This window comes from Emys orbicularis, chromosome 10 (genome assembly GCF_028017835.1).
Source record: "Emys orbicularis isolate rEmyOrb1 chromosome 10, rEmyOrb1.hap1, whole genome shotgun sequence".
Taxonomy (NCBI): domain Eukaryota; kingdom Metazoa; phylum Chordata; order Testudines; family Emydidae; genus Emys; species Emys orbicularis.
Genome location: NC_088692.1, coordinates 60,194,165 through 60,217,417, shown reverse-complemented (window position 1 = coordinate 60,217,417; position 23,253 = coordinate 60,194,165). Strand labels below are relative to the sequence as shown.

The window sequence follows — 23,253 nt, the reverse complement described above, 5'->3', positions numbered from 1 at the left end:
ATCACCACGGAGGGGCTGGGAATGCCCTGGCCATTGCTGAGTCAGACCCATCCCCCATCCACCAAACCCCCGTGCATCTGGACCCTCCTACTGAGCTTCACCACCCACACCCAGAAACTCCCAAATGAGCCCCCTGTACTCAGACCTCTACCCTGCTGAGCCTCACTCCCTGTATCTGCAGCCTCCCTGCCAAGCCTTCCAAACCGCCTCCGAACCTGGCCCTCCACAGCCCCACCCCAGCTGGTAGCCCCGGGGCTGGGGGAAGAGCACATTTCCCCTGCACAGAGCAGCAACGGCCAGGTCAGACCCACCCCCAGAAACCTCCCCTGGTTTTGCACCCCCTACATACTTCTTGTCCCCATCACTCTTCAGCTGTGGGGGGAGGGGTCACTGTACAATGAACTGCTCCAAGCCAACCCTACCAAGCCTACCCCCTGCAACCACCCTCAGACCTGGACTCCCACCTGAGCCCCCATCCCCTGCATCTGGACCCCCGCCGAGCTCCGCTCCCCTGCATCTGGACCCCAACCCCTGCACCCAGACCACCCCCACATTTAAACCCCCAACCTGATGAGCCCCACGAGTCCCCTGCATCTGGACCCCCACCCCACGATCCCCCACACCTGGAGCCCCACCCCACTGAGCCCCAACCAGCTGTAACCTGACCCCACCCCCCTCCAAGCACTGTCCCCCCCCATACCCAGATCCCTCCCTGCTGAGCCCCAACCACCTTCACCTGGACCTCCTGTAGAGTCCCATTGCCCTGGCACCCAGAATCACCCCCCCATGAACCCTTGTGCATCCAGTTCCCCCCGCCCGCACCCAGATTGCCCTACACAGAATGCTCTCACCTCACACCTGGATCTCTCCACACTAAGCCCCTCCACACTTGTATCCTGCTGGGCTAAGCATGCCTGCACATACCTGGTGTGGGGCTATTAACCCTGGTGAGTTGCTGCATCAGCTACTCTTGAGGGAATTATGCACCAAAAATAAAAATTCTGCACCAGTAAATAAATGTGGAGGCTCCATCATGGCAGTGGGGAGCACAGGCCACTGGCTGCATGGAGATAGGAGATCACCATGCAGCCCTCCTCACACACACGGACTTCTGGGGCAGGCCCAGCCCTTGCGTTGTGTCAGGGTCAAGTGTAGCCTCACCACCGAGTCCATATCCTGGGGGGTGGAGAGGTTGCAGAGTGATCTTCCACATCTGTACAGCCAGTTGCCTGTGCTCTCCACTGCCATTCTGGAGCCTCCACATTTATTTATTGACCAATAAAATTTGCAGAATTTTTTTGTTTTTTTGGTGCAGAATTCCCTCAGGAGTACTCTGTATAAGATTGAAAGCTTCTCTCTCACCATCAAAAGTTGGTCCAATAAAAGATATCTCCACATCCACCTTGCCTCTCCAATATCCTGGAACCAACGCAGCTACAATACTGCATATCATACAATAATGTCATATTTTGACATTCCACTCAAAATTAAAATGTAAACTATTCCTTCTGGGAGGATGGCTCATCCGACAAACAGCTTCTTGCTTGAAATCTTTACCTCATCTACTTTAAGTGGCTTTCTTTACAGCAACAAAATGTATTTTGACTGAGTAAACAGACACTTCCCTAGTATTAGATGTGCAAGAATCAGTATGGTATTATTTGGTGCATTGTTCATCCTAGAAACCTAATTTTTTACCAAGCTCACAACTTTGGACCTGCAGGAAGCTGGATGAAGAGGAAACTTCTATTGGTTTTGCTTGATTTACTGTGTTTGTGTAATAATTCTGTTTATGTAGCACTTCATATATGCAAGGCATGGTACAAGCCAATATGTATGAGCTGTTATCATTCCTTTTTTATGTTTGTGGAAACAGACATAGAGGTGAAATGGTTTGTCCAATGCCACACTGTCAACTCTGTGCTCACTCCTCTGGACTTCAGTTCTTTGCAATATTTACTCAAGACATAAGTACTTCCATATCAAAACAGACCAACCCATCTAGTCTATATCCTGTCTCTGATAATGGCAGGTGCTACAGAAAAGGCACAAAAACTGTATTCAGCAATACTATGCCATGGGGGAAATTTTCACTCTGCTCAGCTAGCAATCAATTTATGCCTTTGATTTTGGGGTTTTAAAAATTATATTCTTTTAATTGAAGTCTAATAATAAATAAAGTAAATATTAAGGGCTAAATACCCACTGACTGCTGTGCAGATGCCTCTCACACCTTGCACACCATGTGTCAGGACAGCACCAATGTGCACTTTGTGTTCCAGGAGAGTGGTCTGTAAGTGTTTCAGACACAAGGGCTAAATGGGGGAATGGCCAGAGTCCCACAGCTCCTGCACACCTATTAGAGGGCAGTGGTAGAAGAGGTAATATACATGCTTTACAAGATGCTTTACAAGATAAAACGTAATAGTCTGTCAGACTTGGCAGATTTTAAAACACATTAATTTACAGAAAGCCATTTAATCTTAGTCAATTCTTGATGATGAGTGATTAGTATGGTATTATCTGGCACATAAATATTTATTATCCTAATTTCTTTCCCTTGCAAGGTTGATTTTTACCATTTCACCAGACTCCTTATGTTTAACTTAAATTTTACAAGATACACGTTCAATCTCACAAATTTTCTTATTCACATGGAAACCCTCATGTGTGTGGTGTTTCATTTTTTTTTTTATATAAAATATGAACTAAATGAATAGCCAATCCATCCTGCACTTGAATCTAGCTGCTTCTTTAGGAAGATTATACCTCTTATGTAGTAAATCAATATCACACTGTCTGGCTGTTAACAGAGACACTAAGATGTTATTACTTTACATGTAAATATCTAAGCAATTTGCCTCAATAATATCTTGCAGCATAGAGTTCTATAGATTAATTGCATTTAACTTTTATTGTTTTGCTGCTGTTTCTGTGTAACCAATAATGGAGAAACATATGTCATGAATATTCATTTATGAAGTTTGGGGGTTTGCAAGCTTTCTGGTATGCTAGTCATATGCAATGAGAAGTTTGCTCAGCAGGAACACAATTCAAATATGTAATGTTTTGATATACTAATAAATGGTAATTCAGTTGTGTATATTTTCAAAGGACATGAACGTGTAGTAACAACTATTCTTCAGCCCTTATAGAGAAAAATTTTTTTTCATTAGATGCATGTCTGCTCAGTCAAAATGGAAAACATTTACAATGTGCAGCATTTCTTTAACTAATTATGGGTTTCATAGAGCAGGTGAGTGTGGATACTGTGAAAAGCAGAGCTTTGAACTTCCGGACTCTAATGTGCATGTGAAATCTTAACCATAATTTGCATTAAAGTAGTTTTTGCTTTGAATGATTAGTTTTATTGTGTTCATAACACTGCAAGTCATTAGTATAATGGGGTGTGAAACACTCTTGATTATCAGGGTTTGTTTGGTGGTGGTGGTAGTGATATGGTATTTTTTGTTTTGGTTTTGGTTTTTCTGTCTGCTGAACAAGAAGTCACTAGAGCCATATCAAGTCACACCGAATTATTGTAGATTTTCACTTGTATAATGTCTCTTCCGTTTTGGTTTTGCTCTGATGTGCAACTTGAGTGGATTGCTTTTTTATCTTTTTTTGTAGAATGCTGTACATTGGACCTAAATAAGATGTTAATGTCTGTTACTGGAGGTCAGAAACTGTTACCATATGTTAAAGCTGATTGGTATCTTCTTCTTCGAGTGATTGCTCCTGTGTATTCCACAGTAGGTGTGCGTGCTCGCCACATGCACCAGTGCCGGAAGTTTTTCCCTTAGCAGTATCCATAGCCGGGGAGCCCCGTGGCAACCCCTGGAATGGCGCCTGTATATGGCGCTATAAGGGGAGCCACGGGCTCCCCCCACCCTCAGTTCCTTCTTGCCGCCAGTGAAGGTGATCAGAACTTAGCGCTCCAGCTTTGCTGCAGCCCTTCTTCTCTAGCGGTACCGTTCGGTGGGTCGTTCTCAGTGTTAGCTTGGGTGCGGGGCAGGCTTCAAGTCGTGCTACTCCTGTTGCCGTTCTATGCCCCGGAGCGATCCTCACGCTGAGTGTCTTTGCTGCCTGGGTGAGACTCATTAGCGACCGGTGCAAGATCTGTAGGTCGTTCAAACCACGAACTAAAAAGGAGAGGGACTTCAGACTTCGAGCTCTCCTGATCGAGTCGGCGTTGGCACCGACGCCAGTGCGCAGATCGGACTCTGCACCGGCTGCCGTGTCGTCGGTACGTAGCAAGGCCCCCTTGACCACTCGGCGCCGCTCTCCCTCCAGGAAGCAAGGGAAGGGCCCGGCCTCGCAGCGACGCCACGATAAGGGCAAGGGTGAGGATGGTCCCGCACTGGGCAGCCCTCGGTCCCCCCCGGGCTTAAGACCTCCGGCTCACGTAGAGTGGAGCAGCCCGGTGCCATCGACCCAGACATCCCCGGTGCGGATGCCGTCGATGCCGGAGGCAGTGCAGGCGGCAAAGGACATTATGTCTTTGCCTGTGCCGAGCTTGCAGCTGAGTACGGGCCCCAGGTCTCGAGGCAAGCCCCCGTTAGGTGCCCGTCAGACCTCTTTGGCGAGCCGCAGCTCCTGCTCCGGGGACCGCTCCCCGCGCCGCTCGGCGCACAGCAGCAGCTCTTCGGATGACTCCCTGCCACCGTCAGCGCCGCCCAGCCCCACCATCCCGCCGTCGAGATGGGAATCGCGGGCCCCCTCTATGCTGCCCGTCAGCGAGCGCAGGCACCGGGAGAAGCGCCGGGAATGCTCCCCGGTCAGGCGAGGGTACCGGAGCCGATCTAGACGCAACAGACGTCATCGTTCGCACTCCAGCTCCTGCTCTACCAGACTTTGCGCCAGAGACTCCCCACATGGTACCTCGGCGTCAAGGCACCGGGCTTTGTACCATCGTCACGGGTACCGAAGCAGCTCGTCGAGCGGGTACCATTCCTCGTCATCAAGGTCCAGATCACGAAGGAGACGTCGCCATAGGCACCATTCCTATTGCTTCCGTGGCACCGAATGCTCTTCGGCCACCTCGGCCTTGATGCCCCTCTTCCCGTCCTCGGGCCGCGATGCCCCGCCGGGACACGTTGTGCCATCAGGTACCCAGCAGGGTCAATGGCACAGTACCCTGTGGCAAGGACAATGGTGCCAGTGGGCACCGTGGCAGCAGGTACCAACCCAGCCCGGGGCCCGTTTGGTCGCCGGAGCATCCCAGGCTCCATCGGCCTCGTCGGGCCGTCCACAGGATAAGTCGACGGGCCAGGACTCGGCGGATCCGCAACCGGACTCCGACCTGGGTCTGAATGCCCCGGCACCAATTGCGGTGCCCGGCTCCGCGCGTGCCGCGTCCCTGGCACCGGACGATGCCATTGTGGCTCCCTCGCCTTTGGTCCCACAGGACTTTAAGGCACACCAGGACTTGCTGAAGTGGGTGGCATCCAGTCTTCAGCTACAAGCCGAGGAGATGGAGGGACCTTCGGATTCCCTCTTCAATGTTTTATCTCCCTCGGCACTGGGCCATGTGGCCCTGCCACTACACCAAGGTGTGGCCAACATCACCAGCTCCCTGTGGCAAACTCCTGCCTCCTTGGCCCCAATCTCCAAGAAGGCTGAGAGAAAGTACTTTGTGCCGGCGAAGGGTCACGAATACCTTTATTCCCACCCGGTGCCTAACTCACTTGTGGTTGAGTCGGTGAACCACAGGGAGTGCCAAGGCCAACCCGCGCCCACCCCTAAGAACAAAGACGCCGGGAGACTCGACTCCTTTGGCAGAAAGATTTATTCGTCAGCTAGTTTTCAGCTGAGAATAGCCAACCACCAGGCCTGGCTCAGCAGGTATGACTTTAACCTGTGGGAGTCCTTGCCTAAGTTCGAGCCCCTTCTCCCGGACAAGGACAGGAAGGACTTCTAGGCTCTGGTGGAAGAGGGGTCGGCGGCAGCTAACGCGGCCCTGCAGGTGGCGTCGGATGTGGCTGATACGGCGGCTCGCTCCATGGCTTCCGCAATCTCCATGCGCCGGGCATCATGGCTCCTGTTATCGAGTCTGTCGACGGAGGCCCAATCTCTGATGCAGGACCTCCCGTTTGATGGCAAGGCGCTCTTCGCGGACCAGATGGATGTCAGGCTGCATGGGATGAAAGACTCCCGTACCACCCTGCAGACCTTGGGCCTCTACGTCCCTCCGGCGAAGGGCAAGGGCAAATCGCTCCCAGCGGCTCAACCTGCTAGGAGCAGATACGAGCCCCCATATAAAAGGCCTAGAGACCGGAAACGCCGGTCTCAGAGGCAGCCCCGCTCTGCCCAACAGCCTGGTCCCCCTAAGGGCAAGAGGCAGGGAAAGTGGTGGTTTTGACTGTTTGCAGGGGGGCCCCGGGCCTGTTGCCAGGGAGACTCCCCGACCAATAAAGTTTGTGTTCTGCAACCGATTGTCTGCCTTCCTCAGGGCTTGGTCCCGCATAACATCGGACCAGTGGGTCCTCAGTACTATTTCCAAGGGATACGTTCTGCAGTTCACTTCTCCCCCGCCAAGCCACCCACCCCACATCATGGTCCTGGGGGATCCTGAGCATGCCCGCCTCCTAGACCAGGAGTTGGATCGGCTACTTGGCCTCGGGGCGGTGGAACGCGTCCCGACACAGTTCCAGGGCAAGGGGTTTTACTCCCGTTATTTCCTGATCCCCAAGGCAAAAGGTGGTCTCAGACCCATCCTGGACCTGCGCAACCTGAACAGGTTCCTAACCCGTTCCAAGTTTCGCATGGTGTCCCTGGCTTCTATTATCCCTTCCCTAGACCCGGGGGACTGGTACGCTGCCCTGGATCTCCGGGACGCTTATTTCCACGTCCACATTTTTGAGGGGCACAGACGCTTCCTCAGATTCGTGGTGGGAACGGGGCACTACCAGTTTACGGTCCTCCCCTTTGGCCTGTCCACAGCCCCCAAGGTATTCACGAAATGCATGGCAGTGGTGGCGGTGTACCTCAGGAAGCAGGGGGTACAAATCTTCCCTTACCTGGATGACTGGCTCCTCAAGGGCGAGTCTCGTCCAGAGGTGGAGTTCCACATGTGGCTACTCCTGGCCACCTGCAAAAACCTAGGCCTGGTCGTGAACGAGGCCAAATCTACTCTAGTACCAGTCCAGCGCATAGAGTTCATTGGAGCTCTTCTAGACTCCTCCAAGGCTACGGTCTCTCTTCCCCTGGACAGGTTCGAGACCCTAAGGGATCTCATTGCCTCGGTCTCCACGTTCCTGGTGACCACAGCAAGAGCATGCCTCCGGCTCCTGGGACACATGGCGGCCTGCACGTACGTGGTCCGCCATGCCAGACTCCGGATGAGGCCCCTCCAACTGTGGCTAGCCTCCCAGTTCTCCCAAGCCCGGGACGGCCTGGACAAGATCCTCACAATCCCGTCCCCGGTGTTGGCTTTCCTTCGGTGGTGGTCCTTCCCGAGCAATATGCTACAAGGGGTTCCCTTCAGGGAGGCCAGCCCATCCATAGACCTGATGTCCGATGCTTCGGACCTAGGCTGGGGAGCCCACGTGGGAGACGTGCAGACCCAAGGGACGTGGTCGACCCCGGACTTGTCCCTGCACGTAAACGTCAGGGAACTCAGGGCGATACAACTGGCGTGTATGGCATTTCTCACGCACCTCCGTGGCAGGGTAGTCAGAGTCCTCACGGACAACACCGCCACCATGTACTATATCAACAAGCAAGGTGGTACTCGTTCCCTAGCCCTATGCCGGGAAGCCCTGGCCTTATGGGAATTCTGTATAGACCACAATATCTCCCTGAGGGCTGCTCACCTCCCGGGCGTCCACAATACGCAAGCGGACCGCCTCAGCAGGGTCTTCTCTCCCCAGTACGAGTGGTTGCTCCACTTGGAGGTCGCCCACCGGATCTTCCTAGAGTGGGGAGCTCCCCAGATTTACCTGTTTGCAACCCACCAGAACCGGCGTTGCCCCCGGTTCTGTTCCAGGGGAGGGGGGGCGGAAGGCGCGATCTCCGATGCGTTCCTTATGAGCTGGTCAGGCCAGCTCCTGTATGCCTTCCCCCCACTCCGCCTCATTGCCAAGGTCCTGGAGAAGGTAAAGGTGGACAAGGCAGAGGTCATTCTTATAGCCCCGGCGAGGCCCCGCCAGCACTGGTACGGGCCCCTCCTACGCCTCTTGGCGGCCCCCCCGAGGGCGCTACCGCTCCACCCGGACCTCCTCTCCCAAGACGGGGGACGTCTCCTCCATCCCAACCTGGCCGCGCTCCACCTGACAGCGTGGCTGCTCCGTGGCTAAACGAGGAGGAGAACAGGTGTTCGGAGCAGGTTAGGCGAGTCTTCCTGGAAAGCAGGAAGCCGTCCACGTGTCGGACGTATGTGGCGAAGTGGTCCAGATTTACCAGGTGGACAAGCGAGCAGGGAGTTTCCCCCTCCACCGCTCCTCTCTGTTCGTCCTGGACTACCTTCTGTCCCTTAGGACCCACGGTCTGGCACCGGCCTCGGTCAGGGTGCACCTCGCAGCCATATTGGCTTTTCACCCGCCGGTGCAAGGGTACTCGGTCTTCTCCCACCCTATGACCTCCCGCTTCCTGAAGGGCCTAGTGCATTCGTTCCCGTACGCTAGACCCCCCGTGCCACAATGGGACCTCAACCTGGTCTTGTCACGTCTCACGGAGACCCCCCTTCGAACCACTAGCCATGCATTCGTGGTCGTACCTCTCATGGAAGGTGGCCTTCCTCGTGGCGATCACGTCTGCCCGGCGTGTCTCGGAACTCAGGGCCTTAACCTCAGAACCCCCCTATACGGTTTTCCATAGGGATAAGGTCCAGCTTCACCCACACCCGGCGTTCCTCCCGAAGGTGGTTTCCGCCTTCCATATGGAGCAGAGCATCTTTCTCCCCATGCTCTGCCCTAAGCCCCACGCCTCTAACGAGGAACGCCACCTCCACACGCTAGATGTGTGTAGGGCATTTGGCTTTTTATCTGGATCGGACTAAACAGTTCCGGAGATCCTCTCAGCTCTTTGTTGCCTCTGCCGAGCGGGCAAGAGGGCAACCTATCTCTACCCAGCAGCTCTCCCGCTGGATTACCTCGTGCATACGCATGTGCTATGACCTGGCAGGGATTCCCCCGCCACCTATCATTAAGGCCCACTCTACGAGGGCTCAGGCCTCATCAGCTGTCTACGCCGCCCATGTCCCCATTCAGGACATCTGTAGGGCGGCCACATGGGCCTCAGTTCACACGTTTACTTCGCATTACGCGATCATCTCCCAATCTAGGGACGACGCTGGGTTCGGCAGGGCGGTACTTTGTCCCAAACCACTGTGAACTCCTACCCACCTCCAACAGATACTGCTTGGAATCCCGTACTGTGGAATACACAGGAGCAATCACTCGAAGAAGAAAGGACAGTTACCTTTTCCGTAACTGGCGTTCTTTGAGATGTGTTGCTCCTGTCTATTCCACACCCCGCCCTCCTTCCCCTCTGTCGGAGTTGTCCGGCAAGAAGGAACCAAGGGTGGGGGGAGCCCGTGGCTCCCCTTATAGCGCGATATACAGGCACCACTCCAGGAGTCGCCATGGGGCTCCCCGGCTACGGATACTGCTAAGGGAAAAACTTCCGGCACCGGTGCACGTGGCGAGCACGCACACCTACTGTGGAATAGACAGGAGCAACACATCTCGAAGAACGCCAGTTACGGAACAGGTAACTGTCCTTTCCCATTTTTTATATACTCAGAGAGCAAATAGTTAAAGATGCATGGGGTAAGGGTAAAAAGGTAGGTTGACCCAAGTGTTTCATGGATTGCAGATTTCAGTTTTGCAGATAATATATCTTGAATTAAGCATATGGGAAACGAGATGAAAGGAAAACCAAAGAAGAGGGCAGAAACAAATAAGAATTTGCTAGAGGGAAACTGCAGGAAAAAAGCTATATTAAGAGACCAAGAAGGAAAGAAATGAAAAAATGGATGGAAGAGGTATACCAAGTTTTGTAGATCCTTTTGTTAATTTGGAATCATCAATGAAAATAATGGTATCTACTTAGGAAAGATCAAAAGACTGATGTGTGGTTCTGTCTACAATTAAAGAATGAAATGTACAAAATAAGGAACTTAATTTGTAAGCCCCACAAAAATGTTCCTGTTCAGAATACTAATAATTTTCCTGAAGACACTAAAATCAGCAGACATAATAAATTATTTGATTATATGTGAGCACTGGACAGCAGGGCTGGCTCCAGGCACCAGCTTAACAAGCAGGTGCTTGGGGTGGCCAAGGGAGAGGGGCGGCACCTGCGGCAATTCGGGGGCAGCAGGTCCCTCACTCCCTCTAGGAGCGAAGGACCTGCCGCTGAACTGCCGCCGCCGATCGCGGCTTTTTTTTTTTTTTTTTGCTTGGGGCGGCAGAAATGCTGGAGCTGGCCCTGCTGGACAGGCAAAGTTTTCGGAGAAGATTGGGATATCTATGTGAGTGTGCGCGTGCAGTGTGAGTATGTAAAGTGAAGAAAGAGAACTGCATGCTAAAAGCTGATTATTCTCCACGCATCCAGCTAAAACAAGTAATGGATTATTGTTTCAAGCTGTTGTAGAAATAATTCCTAGACAAAACCTATGTTAAGATGGACTGATGGTTGAGAGTACACGTGACTAATTCTGGGATAAAATATGTTATAAGTATATTGTAATTTCCCCCAAACGAAGCATTATGAACCCAGGAAATTGTTACAATAACATTTCAGAGAAATCTGGACACAGTAAGGTTTGGAAATGCATACCAAGGACATTTAGACATCCTTAACTCTGCCTTATCCAAGACTCTGAAAATTTCCCATGTAGTTATGCATAGGCTATGTGTGAATATTTTTACTTTTAGGACCAATGGTCATATTGCCTGTTGTTCTTCATAATTAAGGTTTCTGCTGAAGGAGAAATTTTAACTCTGCACTGTAGTGGCACTGTGCAATAGCCACATGATTAAGGCATTTTAGTGTTGCAGAACCCAGATTAGATTAAGCTGATTTTTTTTTTAAATCTATTAGCTTTTTAATTTTTTTCTGCTTATAGTGTCACTAAATGGCAGAATTAAGGTTCTTTGGGTGCCCTAACACTGTGTTTCCATATCTTAGGATGTTTTGCTATCTTTTAAATTTAATCTTAACTGTAAATTTTCTGGTTTCATAATGCTTAGTTCAGGGATAATTACATAATCCTTGTAACTTTGCCCGAAATTACTGATATGCACTGTCAACCATAACTCCGTCTGAAAGTAGTTTTTGTTTGGGATTTTCGTATCTGTTTCGTATATTGTATTACAATAGTGCCTAGACCTGCCCTATTGTGCTCTGCATTGTACAAACACACAGCGAGAGGTAGTCCCTAGTCCCTATTTCGGACATTTGTGCCAGCAGTAAATTTGGCCCCAAGGTTGTTCAATGTTATTAAATGTGTCTATATAGAGAGAAAGATTCAGAGATTCTGGGTGAAATCCTGGTCCCACAGTAGTTAATGGAAGTTTTGATTTCAGTGAGGCCAAGGTTTCATCTTTTAATTACAATAGGTATTATAGCTAGAATTTTCATAAGCCTGTGTGACCTGAATTTGGTGTGATTGAATATTGAGACCTCTAACATTAATGGGTGCTTTTGAAAAGGTTGACTTGGAACTGAGAAAACTTTGTAGATATTTCCTCAACAAAGAACTAGCATAAGGCCCCAATTCTGTAAAGGTTTACACATGTGTTTAAATTTAAGCATATCAGCAGTCCAAAGTGCTTGCAAGATTGGGGCCTAAATTACAACCACTTATATAATTTGCATGAAGATATATTTTTGTAATAGGCTTTTTAGTCTTGCTTTCTTCTCCACTCTTGATTGTTCTTTGGGCTTAGGTCAGAGTCCTCTAAGGGAGTGGTTCTCAACCAGGAGTACACGTACCCTTTTGGGTATGCAGAGGTCTTCCAGGGGGTACATCATCTAAATATTTCCCTAGTTTTACAACAGGCAACATAACAAGCACTAGCGAAATCAGTACAAACTAATATTTCATACAGACAATGACTTGTTTATACTGCTCTATATACTATACACTGAAATGTAAATACAATATTTATATTCCAATTGATTTATTTTATAATTCTGTGGTAAAAATGAGAGCGTAAGTAATAGTGTGCTGTGACACTTTTGTATTTTTATGTATGATTTTGTAAGCAAGTAGTTTTTATGTGAGGTGAAACTTGGGGGTACACAAGACAAAACAGACTCCTGAAAGGGGTACAGTAGTCTGGAAAGGTTGAGAGCCACTGTGCTGAGGCAGAGGTTTTCAAACAGTGGGCCCTGTCCCTCTATGGGGGCACAGAGGAATGTTCGGGGGGGGAGGGATGAGCGGCGACGCTAAGTGGCTCGGGCTGGGAATCACCACATAAAAACAGTAGTCCAAATCTCTGATGTAATAGCAGTTCTCTTTGCAGATTGTTCTCCTTCAGACTCAATTATGACCATTCCATCCTGTACGCAGGTCCTGAGATGTCTTTCTACCACACTAGAACCAGTCTTCTTCAGGAGCGCCGCCAGCTTTTCTGCCGCGCTAGGCGGTGGAAGGTCCCGCCCCGAAATGCTGCCCCCCACAGAGGCGGCAGAAGGTCCCGCCGCCGAAATACTGCCACGGTCGCCACCCCCCAAATTGTAGCGCGGTCGCCTAATGGGTTGCGCCGGCCCTGGTCTTCTTTAGGGATCAGAAGCAATATGACTCCCTTCCCACTTGGTTCTGCACTTCCTTGAGGCAGCTCCCTTTATCTTTCAGGCATTGATCTATGCCCAGTTCCACCATTACTGCCATATATAACCCTATTGGCATTGGGCTGGCACTGCAGGCTTTCTGTCACTGATCATAGTCACACTCCTCTCTTGACATTGGCCTGTCACTGGATCCTGCCTGTTACTCTTTGTGTTTGAACCCCTGTCATTTGTGCATGCACTTGGCACAAGATGTCGCTCCTTACTATTCATCTCTACTTCTCTGCTGTCTAGAATGTGGGCTGGCACAGGGTCTGGTTCCTCACTACTGCTCTCCACTTCACTGTTTTCTAGGATATGACCAAGTATGAGATCCTGCCCCTTGCTCTTGGTAGCCTTCTCCCTGCTATCTAGCATCTGGTGTGAAATGCAATTCAGCTCCTCACTACTGTTCTGCATGTACATCACTGCTGTCTAGAATCTGACCAAACATGAGATCCTCCTCTGACTATTGGCAACCTCCATAGGGAAGAGTTATTTCTGTAGCTTTTTCTAACCCTCCCCATAACCTGGTGTAGGTCAATGACTATTGCAATTGTGGGAGGGAGAATGAAGTTCCCCGATTGAATTTCTCATTGGTTTTCCAGTGAAGATACTGATGGGGATTCCAAAGGGCTGCCTCCACTTGGTTGGTGCTGAACACACTTCCCCCTCCTCTTTCTCAGTAAAATTAATCTCTCAGACAATTCTTGATTGTTTACTCTTTTACATTGTCCTCTGTGTAGGCGGTAGGACCTGTTCTTGTGCACTAGCACTGCTGTTCTGAGTTTGCAGTTCTGCAGAGGAATAATTAATCTAGAGAAAATGAGAGTAAAAAGTCAAGAAAAGCTTCTGTACATATTGGGTCTCGACTGTTCTTTTTGTCTCTCAGGGTTGCTGTAACTTACACAGGGAGCCCTGTAACTTACACAGGGAGCCCTGTAACCTTGGTGCTAGTTACGAGTTATATGGTAAGGAGGCCTGTAACCACCACAGTGGAGCCAATTAAATGCCTAGTATAGAAGAGTATGGGTGATGGGTGGGTAGTGCCCTTCTCTGTGTTATAGTTTAATAAAAGTGGTGGCCTGCTGCTAATTCCATGCATGTATCTGTCCTCATTTTGCCTCGTGTCCACATCGATCCATGCTGTATTTGATTGTACTGAAAGAGAAACAAAAGGAATTTAGGAAGCAGACTCGATAACCTCTTTTTCATGTATGCAAGCATTCCTCAAGACAGTTACCAATTTGTTTATTTTAAATTAAAAAGCATGTTAGAAATGACTTCTCTCCAATCTTTATAATTGTGGAATTATAAATTCTGGAAATTGTGCACAGGGAAGGGTTGCATCATCTTCCCAGCTAGAACTTCTTCAACAAGACTGCAGAGAAGGTGTAATCCTCCATTTGCCTCCAACAAAGAATGTTGTGGCAGATTGTCTTTGAAATTATTTCTACTGCTAAAAGTCACTTGCGCTTCCTATCCTAAAGCTATGTTGCTCTCTACATAGAGAAAGGAGGTTATTAGACCTTAGCATACAAATGGTTCCAGGCATATGTTTGCTACCCTCTCTTCTTCTGTGTCCCTAGTCACCTAGGAAAATTGAGATTTGCAGATATATCAAATGTTCTTCTAAGTTACTTGCTACTGTCAATAGTGGCTCCACTCTCTGTAGATCTTGCTTCACCGATTTCTTTACAAGTTAGGGTAATTATATTTTAGCCAGTCAAATTCAACCTCAGGGAAATTGAAATGTATAAATTTAAAAAGCCAGTTCATTTGTAGATATGAGGACTTACCCATCTCTTTCTGAAAAGAGGGGAATCTATATTTTTTGACATTTTATCGGACTCAATACACTACTTCTTTCTTGGAAGTGCAACTTAAGCTTTTATTTTTATTTTTTTTAAGTTGTGTTTAAAAAACATTTGGTAGAAAATATTGTCTTAAAAAAAATTACCCCCAGGACTGTTATGTTGTTTGTGCAGTTCATATTCAAATGCACTACAGATATTTTCAGGTCTGGTGCTGTCTTTCCTGAATACAAAACTCATTCAGTTTTAAGACTTTAATCACATTTATAGATCATCTGTAATGTGTGAGACCTGAAAAAGGAAATGAATAATTAGCTTTTATCATAGTCTCTGATGTGGAACAGTTCACCTCTCTCTCCCTATCTCTCTAGGACCCATTTGTTAATAAAACAGATTATATTAAACAGAGATAAATAGTGCAGAGTGACTTCACAATGAATAGACCTCTGTACAGTGAAAGACGTGCCTATATACAAATAGGGGAGGGGAGGGGAAAGACTGCAGTCTGCAATTTTCAACTATTATTCTTAAGGGACAACTGACTTCTTGACAATTAAAATTAAGTCTTGAAAACAGTTCACAGTTAAGTGCTTTAACTTACTGATTTCTATTTTCATATCATTTGAAACAAATTGCTTAAACTCCTTAGACTTTTTTTTAATCAAGATGTACTTTGAAATAGGGGCATATGTTTTTGCATGACACCATACATTCTCACAAATCTAATAGAATATACAATCTCATATTTTGATTGTAACTATATTAGAATGTATACTAATCTCTGCCATTAAAGGCCTGCCTATACGATGTTCTGATCACCTGTAACTTCCATTGACATCTCTTTGGTCCCTTAGATGTAGGTCTGGGCCTTTAGAACTGATCCAATACACGAACAGGACTGCTCTGTTTCTCATGTGAAATCCATGGAAGTGGAAAAGGTCACTTTTTCCAGGAGAAACTCCTGGAGAGCTGAGATTATCAAATACTTTAAAGTACACTATATATGGAGACAATCTCAATGCTTTTTCTTGTAGAATATAATTTGAGTGATAGCCACTTTGACATTGATTTATTCTGGATATTACCGTCAAACAAATGTGTTAGTCTTCTTATAATGTAACTCTCCTTCAGTGAACCACTGGAGACCATCCTTAAATTAATTCTTTCTGCTGTATTGTTCCAGAAAGAATGATTGAAACATGAATTGCAAATGATGTAGTGACAATGATGGGAAAGGTGCTACCCATAATGCATATGGAATGTGAGCATTTTATTTTTCTCCAAAATACAGGGTTTTTAAAAAAACTTAGATATGTTCACGAGAATTCTATTTTTACATGGTTAAAAATAGGCATTGGTGAATTCGTTTTTCCTAATTTTGAGCCTACTCCAAAAATCATTGGTTTAAAAATTATGCTTGATCTCAAACTTTATCAGGTATGAGTTCCACTACTAAAAAATTCTGAGAAAGTGCAGCACAAAAGGGAAGAATGAAAAAGATAAATTATTTTTAAAAGAACAGAGGGAAAATTAAATGGTAACAGTACAATATATTTCATGTTGAATGAGTGGGACATCCTTCCTTAATTCCATTGATTTCTGTGGTATTATTCATGTAGTTAAAGCTAGGCAGTGCTTAAGAATCTAGCTGAATTGGTGCTCCTGCACATAATTTTTACACAACATTGAAAATATAACATGCTCTGTGCATACTTTTTGTTGGTGTCAATTCTCACTATTTCATGGGACTCTGCAAAAGAGTTTCATGAAACTTTTGTGAATGAAGCAGCACTGTGATAAGGCAAGGTCTATTGTGATCTTCACTAAATTTTCACTACCCTCGTGCACACAGAGCAGTCTTCTTTAAATGGGCACTTTAGGAACATAGTGAGAAAATCCATGCTTAACATATTGTGCATCTGCATACTGCAGTTTCCAAAGGATTAAAACTCATTTAAATCAAATCTACTCATCACTGGTACACTCTGGGGATGGTACTTCTTAATGAGAAGAGCTAATTCCACTTCAAATTTCTACCTTTAGTTAGAGCCCATCAAACTACTCAATTTATTCTCTCTTGAGAGAAGCACATTTTTTTGCAGTCCTCTCAAAAATAGCTGAACCATTTTTGTTCAAACTTTAAACAAAACAAAAAATACCCCAACAATTCCCTCTAAAGCAGAAAATAAACCTGGCAAATTTCAGCCCCAAAAGTGGAAGCTTCAGAACATTATGAAAATGGGGTTACATGTTTAATTCCAACTGAAGTCAGTAGGACTTAAGCACGTACCAATCATACACAGAGAATTATGTGCTTATGTGCTTTCTTGAATGAGGGCAATAATTTTGCATAAGCCACCCACCTTAACTTTTTTGGGGGTGAGGGAGAAAAGGTCTTCTATCTCTAATATATAATAATCTTTGCAGCGAGGTGAAAGAAAGTAACATGTTGAAATTACAGGAAAAAGGTTAATACACTCAATGTCTTTTTTTTTTTTTAACCCTGAAACTAGTTTCTAAGGATTACGAAACCTGTTTCCCTAGGAAGTTCGCTTATACCTAGTTAAATGAGATGAGTTGTTACCTTATTAGTTTTGAATAATTCTCTGTGTATGATTGGTAGTGCTACCATATTAAAGGGTGCATCCGAGTGCACCCATATTAAAGGGTGCATCAACTATAATGTAAAGCTTTATGTTGTTGGATTCCTGGTTACTTTCATATGGTTTCTTGTCAAAGAGGTTTTGTCCCCCTGGGTATGAATTACTTTACAAAAGAAATTACATGCATTGATTCAGCTGTTTGGGCTACTTTTGTTATTGTTTAGAAATTATCAGGTTTTCATTGATATTTTTGCCAACTTGAAGCATCGAAGCAGCTAATTTTGAAAAAGTAGTATTCTGTGGTTAGCTTCTATAATGGGCTAATTCCAAGGGATATTTCAGAAAAAAAAATTTTTTTCAGTAGAGCTTGAAATACTTTCCAGACAAATACCAGCCAGAGACTGCTATCTAAATGGATGGATCTCTGATGATAACTCCAGCCTTCCCCCTTCATGGTTCAGGCTGTTGGGGAAAGGACACTGCTGTTCCCAGCTTTGAGAGCTCCATCTTTTGCAGTGGCATTGACTGGTAAATCTGTATTTGAACCATTTACATGGAGCTAAAAACCTATTTCCTACCCTCAGAATCATACTCTTTATTCTCTTTTCATCTATTTCTTATTTATTTTATATCGTAGTGACAACCTCTGAAATTAAATTCGATTCTGACTAACGTTGATTTTCTAGAACCTGTAGTAGACTTCCCCAAGCCTAATGTTTTCTGTAAACTTGTAGTCTACGTGTATCTTTGTACTTGCAAGTTCTCTATGACAATGCTTTATATGTATCAGGCAAGTGATTTTTTTTGCTTACTTCTCTTCATCAGTCTAATTAATTCTTCATTATGTTAAAAAGTACACACTTTTTGCATTAGCAAACTTTTATTGGACTTAAAATTGGTTGGTTTTGGAACAGATTGAATTGCTTTGAGCTTATTTGCTCTATAAGAGTACAGTATGGTTTATCCCTTTAAACAATATCTTCTTATTCCATGTTACTGCAGAAATATTACATAAAATAGATTATGAAACACTTAAAAAAAATTCCACAACTTACAAAATAGACACGTAGAAACTTTAACATTATCCTTTCACAAACAAGTGAATTGTGAAGGAAAGCCAAGTAAATGTGAAAGGATGAGGTTGTTGAAGGATTCTCTTTCCATTCTTAGCCATTCCCAAGTCTGCTATATTAGTAATATAGAAACTTAAGCAAATATTTTTGCAATTCACTAATCAATGGTGCCCAAAATTAAACTTGCACTCTCTTGGGGAGGCAGGATTAAGCCTACTCAATAGCATTCTCAGCCTCTTCCTCCAAATGTTCTTGGAAGTTATTTGATACAATACTAAAGCAATACAAATGTTTTAAAAGTGTGTATGCTGCTTTAATCTGATTACCTCTTGTCTGTAAAACTGTATCACTTCATTTTATTATCAGCACCGCAATAAGTACAGAAAAATGTGAGCTATTGAGGAAGAATAGATTAAATCCCGTGTATAATAAAACTCAGTCAAACTGATAGTGCACATTCAGTTACGATAAAGATCCGTCTGTACTGCTATTATTTGAGGTAGGGTAGGAACTGTGAGAGAAGACTTATCTTCACTGCTAAAAAAAGGTAACTAACACTTGTGAACTATCCCAAGGTAAAACATAGTGGAGACAAGGCGCTTTAGTTTTACCATCAGGTAAAGTAAGTGAGGTCAGCACAATGCCAGTCTCTGATAGACCTAGTTAACCTCACCTTTTCTTAGCACTGAAGATGTGACCTAAGAGATGAGTTGCTGGGTCCACGCATTAAATGTGTGTATCCACGCATTAAATGTGTGTATAGAGAAGTTCATATTGCATTAAAAAAGAAAATGAAGTACTTATGTTTAATAGAAACATGTAATTTCTCCCCCTTAATTAAGTCCACTAACCCTATACAGGTCCTGGAAAACCTGGAAGAAGAACTAAAGCTCTAAATCACTATTGGGACGAAGCATCATTTCCTAGTAAATTTTCCAAGGTTTCTTCTGACTCATCAGGTTTCAGTCCCCTCCCCCACACACACTTTCAACAGAATAAAAGAATGTAATATTTCCTTTCATAGAAGTTACCTATGGTAGAGGTCCTTTCCTGGTAACCTCTTCTTCAGAGCCCTCTTGAAAGTGTAAAGGCTGTACAGGCCAGTCAGGAAATGATTCTCTTTTTCCAGGGACACAGAGTTTCTCGGTCAACAGGAAAAAGTCCTCCTTTATTCTTGCTTCTGAAGTGGTCACACAGTATTCATTTCAGTATTCATGATCAGTGTTGCTGTCACTCTGTCATTGGCTCCATGCCTTAAGGATTGACGTAACTGACACCTTCAGCTCCTGAATTTGCAGTCTGCCTAATGAATATACAACATTTCTAATTGTCTTTGTTGTGGTGGTGTTGGGAAGATCCCAGATAACTTTTTAAAGGTAGAGTTTAACTTTTCTTTTTATTCAGTTCATTTTCTGAGATATTCCTTCAGTTTAATAGAGTTCAATAGGAAATGAAATTCTGTTTTCAAAAAGTCCAAACACTCCTATTTTTTATATAAAGTTTTTTGTTCTCAAAACAGTCTTCTTAAATTAAATAACCCTCAAAGTCTTTAGCTTAAATAATTGGAAAATTATTGATTCTTATAACAATTTTTGGAGAGATGATTCTTGTCTTCCTGAGTTGGGCAAGAGATTTGCTTGAGCATTGCCAGTAATTAATTAATACCCCATTAATATAAACTAAATTATTTCTTAAATTAGTAGTTATTTGAGTAAGGTCATTAGATTCCATGTTGGTACATACAATATTTTACCATTTATCTAGCAGTGATATTAGGAGTCTTGCACTTAGGTAACATATTTGCAGGTATGCGTTTCACAAAGATATTTGTCATTTAAGAAATAAACAAAAGCTTTAAAACATTTTCAACTACATGATTTTCCTAGTAGCTTTTCTGCCATTTTTGGCCCCTTCAGCCTTCTCCACCACTTTAGTACACCCCCTCAGGGTATCTGGCACTTCCTTTTGGGCCTTTCTTGACCCTTGCCCTTCTCCTGGATTGTCTCTTTTTTGTCATCCCCCATCAGGACTCTGCCCTTCCCTGGGCTACTGTCCTATCTGTGAGGGCTCTATGTCCTCATGTGTCCTGGTTCCTCACGGGTAAAACAAGTGCTCCCCCCCTTCCTGTTTTCTTCACAGGTTGGACACCTGGGGGCTTTCCTGCTTTCTTTCCCTTGGGGCTAGACTTCTCCTCTCAATAGGGACACACTCTCCTAAGGTGTCCCCTCTGCCCACAGGTGTAACTTTGCCTTGCTTGGGCTTCTGGCCTTCTGGTCCTGGGGCCTCTTTTCTTGCCCCAGCCTCTCTGACCCCTGTTCACCTCCTGAAAGATCTTGAGCAAATATTATTGTTCTTCAACTAACTGCATCACATAGTTCTGCAAGTATCTCTGCACCTCCCTCTGCAGTTGCTACTGGTTCTCTAGAATCTGCCTCATTTGGGCCTGTATCCTCATTTGTTGCTCGTCAGCCCCCTTCATTGGGAGCAGCAACTCTGTGGTCCAGCCTTGGAGGGTACACCTGCCTTGTGCAAAGAGGGCCTCTGCACACGGTGGCTCCATTGTCCCTTTGCCTCAAGTGTCTCTTTTACAGCCTTTCCTACTCCACTTGTTTCGGGGCAGCGCTCTTACACAGACTCTCATCCTGTCCTTTGTATCAGAGGCAATCACCTGCACAGTCTTTCAGACTCCCCTTGTATCAGCAGCATGCCCGCATTCTCCACCACTTTGTGACAGGGTGCTCCGTTCACCACTAGGATGGCACTTCCTCCTGGTACTCTCTGGGGTATAGCTTGCAAGGTCAACACCTCCTTCCGCAGTTGCACACCATCTCTCCTCCTCTCTCTTTGGGTCTGCAGCCCCTCTCTCGCTCCATGAGCTGCAGCCTCTTTGTGATGCAGCACTTTGGCCAGGTCATTATATGTGTTTTCCCCTTCCGTGGTGTCAGTCTTTTTTTTAGTAATCTTGGATAATCTTCCCATTCACTGCCTCATTGCTGCTTCCTCAATCTTCACACTCATTGTCCAATGGTACCATGTCCTCAGTAGCTGGTAGGGGAATCACTGCAGGTTTTACAATGTTTTACATTACTACAGAGAAGAAGTGTGTGTAGCCAGGAGTGCATTATATATTGTGATATTTTTCAAAAAGACATGAATAGAATTCTGATAATCTTTTTAGGTTTCACTATAATCTTTTTCACTTCATGTCTTTTTTATAAGTTAATCAAGATATGGGAACAGAGTAAACAGCTGCATTTAATAAAGCTGAAGTGTGTTGTGGGCAGAGTGAACAGCAAATCTGTGTGTGATCTGGCAGCTCTCCAGCTTCCTTTATTGTTGCTGCTGAAGGAATGTAACAAACCAGTGGGATTTTCTTTCACTGAATTGAAAGTGCATAAATAAACTGAATTGGATCTGCATAAATTTCAGTGACTGATTATCTGGTCAGTGTTTGAAGGCACATTATTATATGCCTGTGTTTCATATCAACATACAAATTCCCACTTTGCAATTCTCCACAGACATACTTGTACACATTATACTTGATATTTCCCCTTATTGTAGTGCACCCAGAACCATGCTGTCCTACTCATTTGGGGTGTGTGTGGGGGCGGAAAGGGTAACAAACAAAGCCCAATGCAGTAGTTAGTATTTTGCTCACATTTCTTGTTGTATAGCATGTTGTTTCATTAAAGGAGGAAGGAAATGGCTTCTAATTCACTTTTAAAAAGCCAAAGATGAGGTCAAGACCTTTCATTAGTAAATAAAACTAAGCACATACAATGTTACAAGTATAATGTAGATGTAAGTTACACAAGTTGTAAATCTGGAAAGTCTTACAGAAGAGAGAAATCACAAGGCACATGAACTTGAAAGTAGATACTACCAGTAATAGAAAAACTAGATGCATGCAGTTAACCTAGAACTATAAATTCTATACAGGTTTCAGAGTGGTAGCCGTGTTAGTCTGTATCAGCAAAAACAACGAGGAGTCCTTGTGGCACCTTTGAGACTAACAAATTTATTTGGGCATAAGCTTTCATGGGCTAAAACCCACTTCATCAGATGCATGGAGTGGAAAATACAGTAGGCAGCACATGAGAAGATTGGAGTTGCCTTACCAAGTGGGGGGTCAGTGCTAATGAGCCAATTCAATTAAGGTGGAAGTGGCCTATTCTCAACAGTTGACAAGAAGGCGTGAATACCAAGGAAGGGAAAATCACTTTTGTAGTGCTAATAAGGCCAATGCAATCAAGGTGGCCCATTTCAAACAGTTGACAAGAAGGTGTGAGTATCAGCAGAGGGAAATTAGTTTTTGTAGTGACCCATCCACTCCCAGTCTTTATTCAGGCCTAATTTGATGATGTCCAGTTTGCAAATTAATTCCAGTTCTGCAGTTTCTCGTTGAAGTCTGTTTTTGAAGTTTTTTTGTTGAAGAATTGCCACTTTTAAGTCTGTTATTGAGTGTCCAGGGAGATTGAAGTGTTCTCCTACTGGTTTTTGAATGTTATAATTCTTGATGTCTGATTTGTGTCCATTTATTCTTTTGGTATGGACATGGTTGACTTGCTCATGATATGGTGTGTCTTGGGCAAATTTCTAACCTGGCAGAGCCCATCCCTCTCCAGGCAGCCCCCTTTTCGTTGCCTCTTATGACATGCAGGAGGAACAGTGGGCCTATTCTGTCCACGGACCCACAGGGGAACCACTGCAAAGTAGTTTTCCTTAAATAGAGGTGATGCCTTTTGCTTGATGACTCAAAGGGATAACACCAGACTCTACAATTGTAGCTTTCCAGAGACATGGTGGTTCCCATTCTAAGGTAACTGCCTTGGTGGACGGAGATGTCAAGGAAAATGCAGAAGAGCTGGTACCTTTTTCTGATCATGCCAGAGTAATGGCAAAGCTTACTGTGTATCAGATTTTCATTTTGCCTTTGTTTCCCTTTAGTAAGCAGGCATTATTTGAAAAATTTTACATCTTGTC

The 23,253-nt window shown here is 45.2% G+C and overlaps 1 protein-coding gene across 1 annotated transcript in view; it reads left to right on the top strand.

The window, feature by feature from the left end:
- The window catches only part of ENTREP2 (endosomal transmembrane epsin interactor 2), a 444,069-nt gene that overhangs the window by 251,051 nt on the left and 169,765 nt on the right, over positions 1-23,253 (top strand). The gene's annotated exons all lie outside the window — the stretch shown is intronic.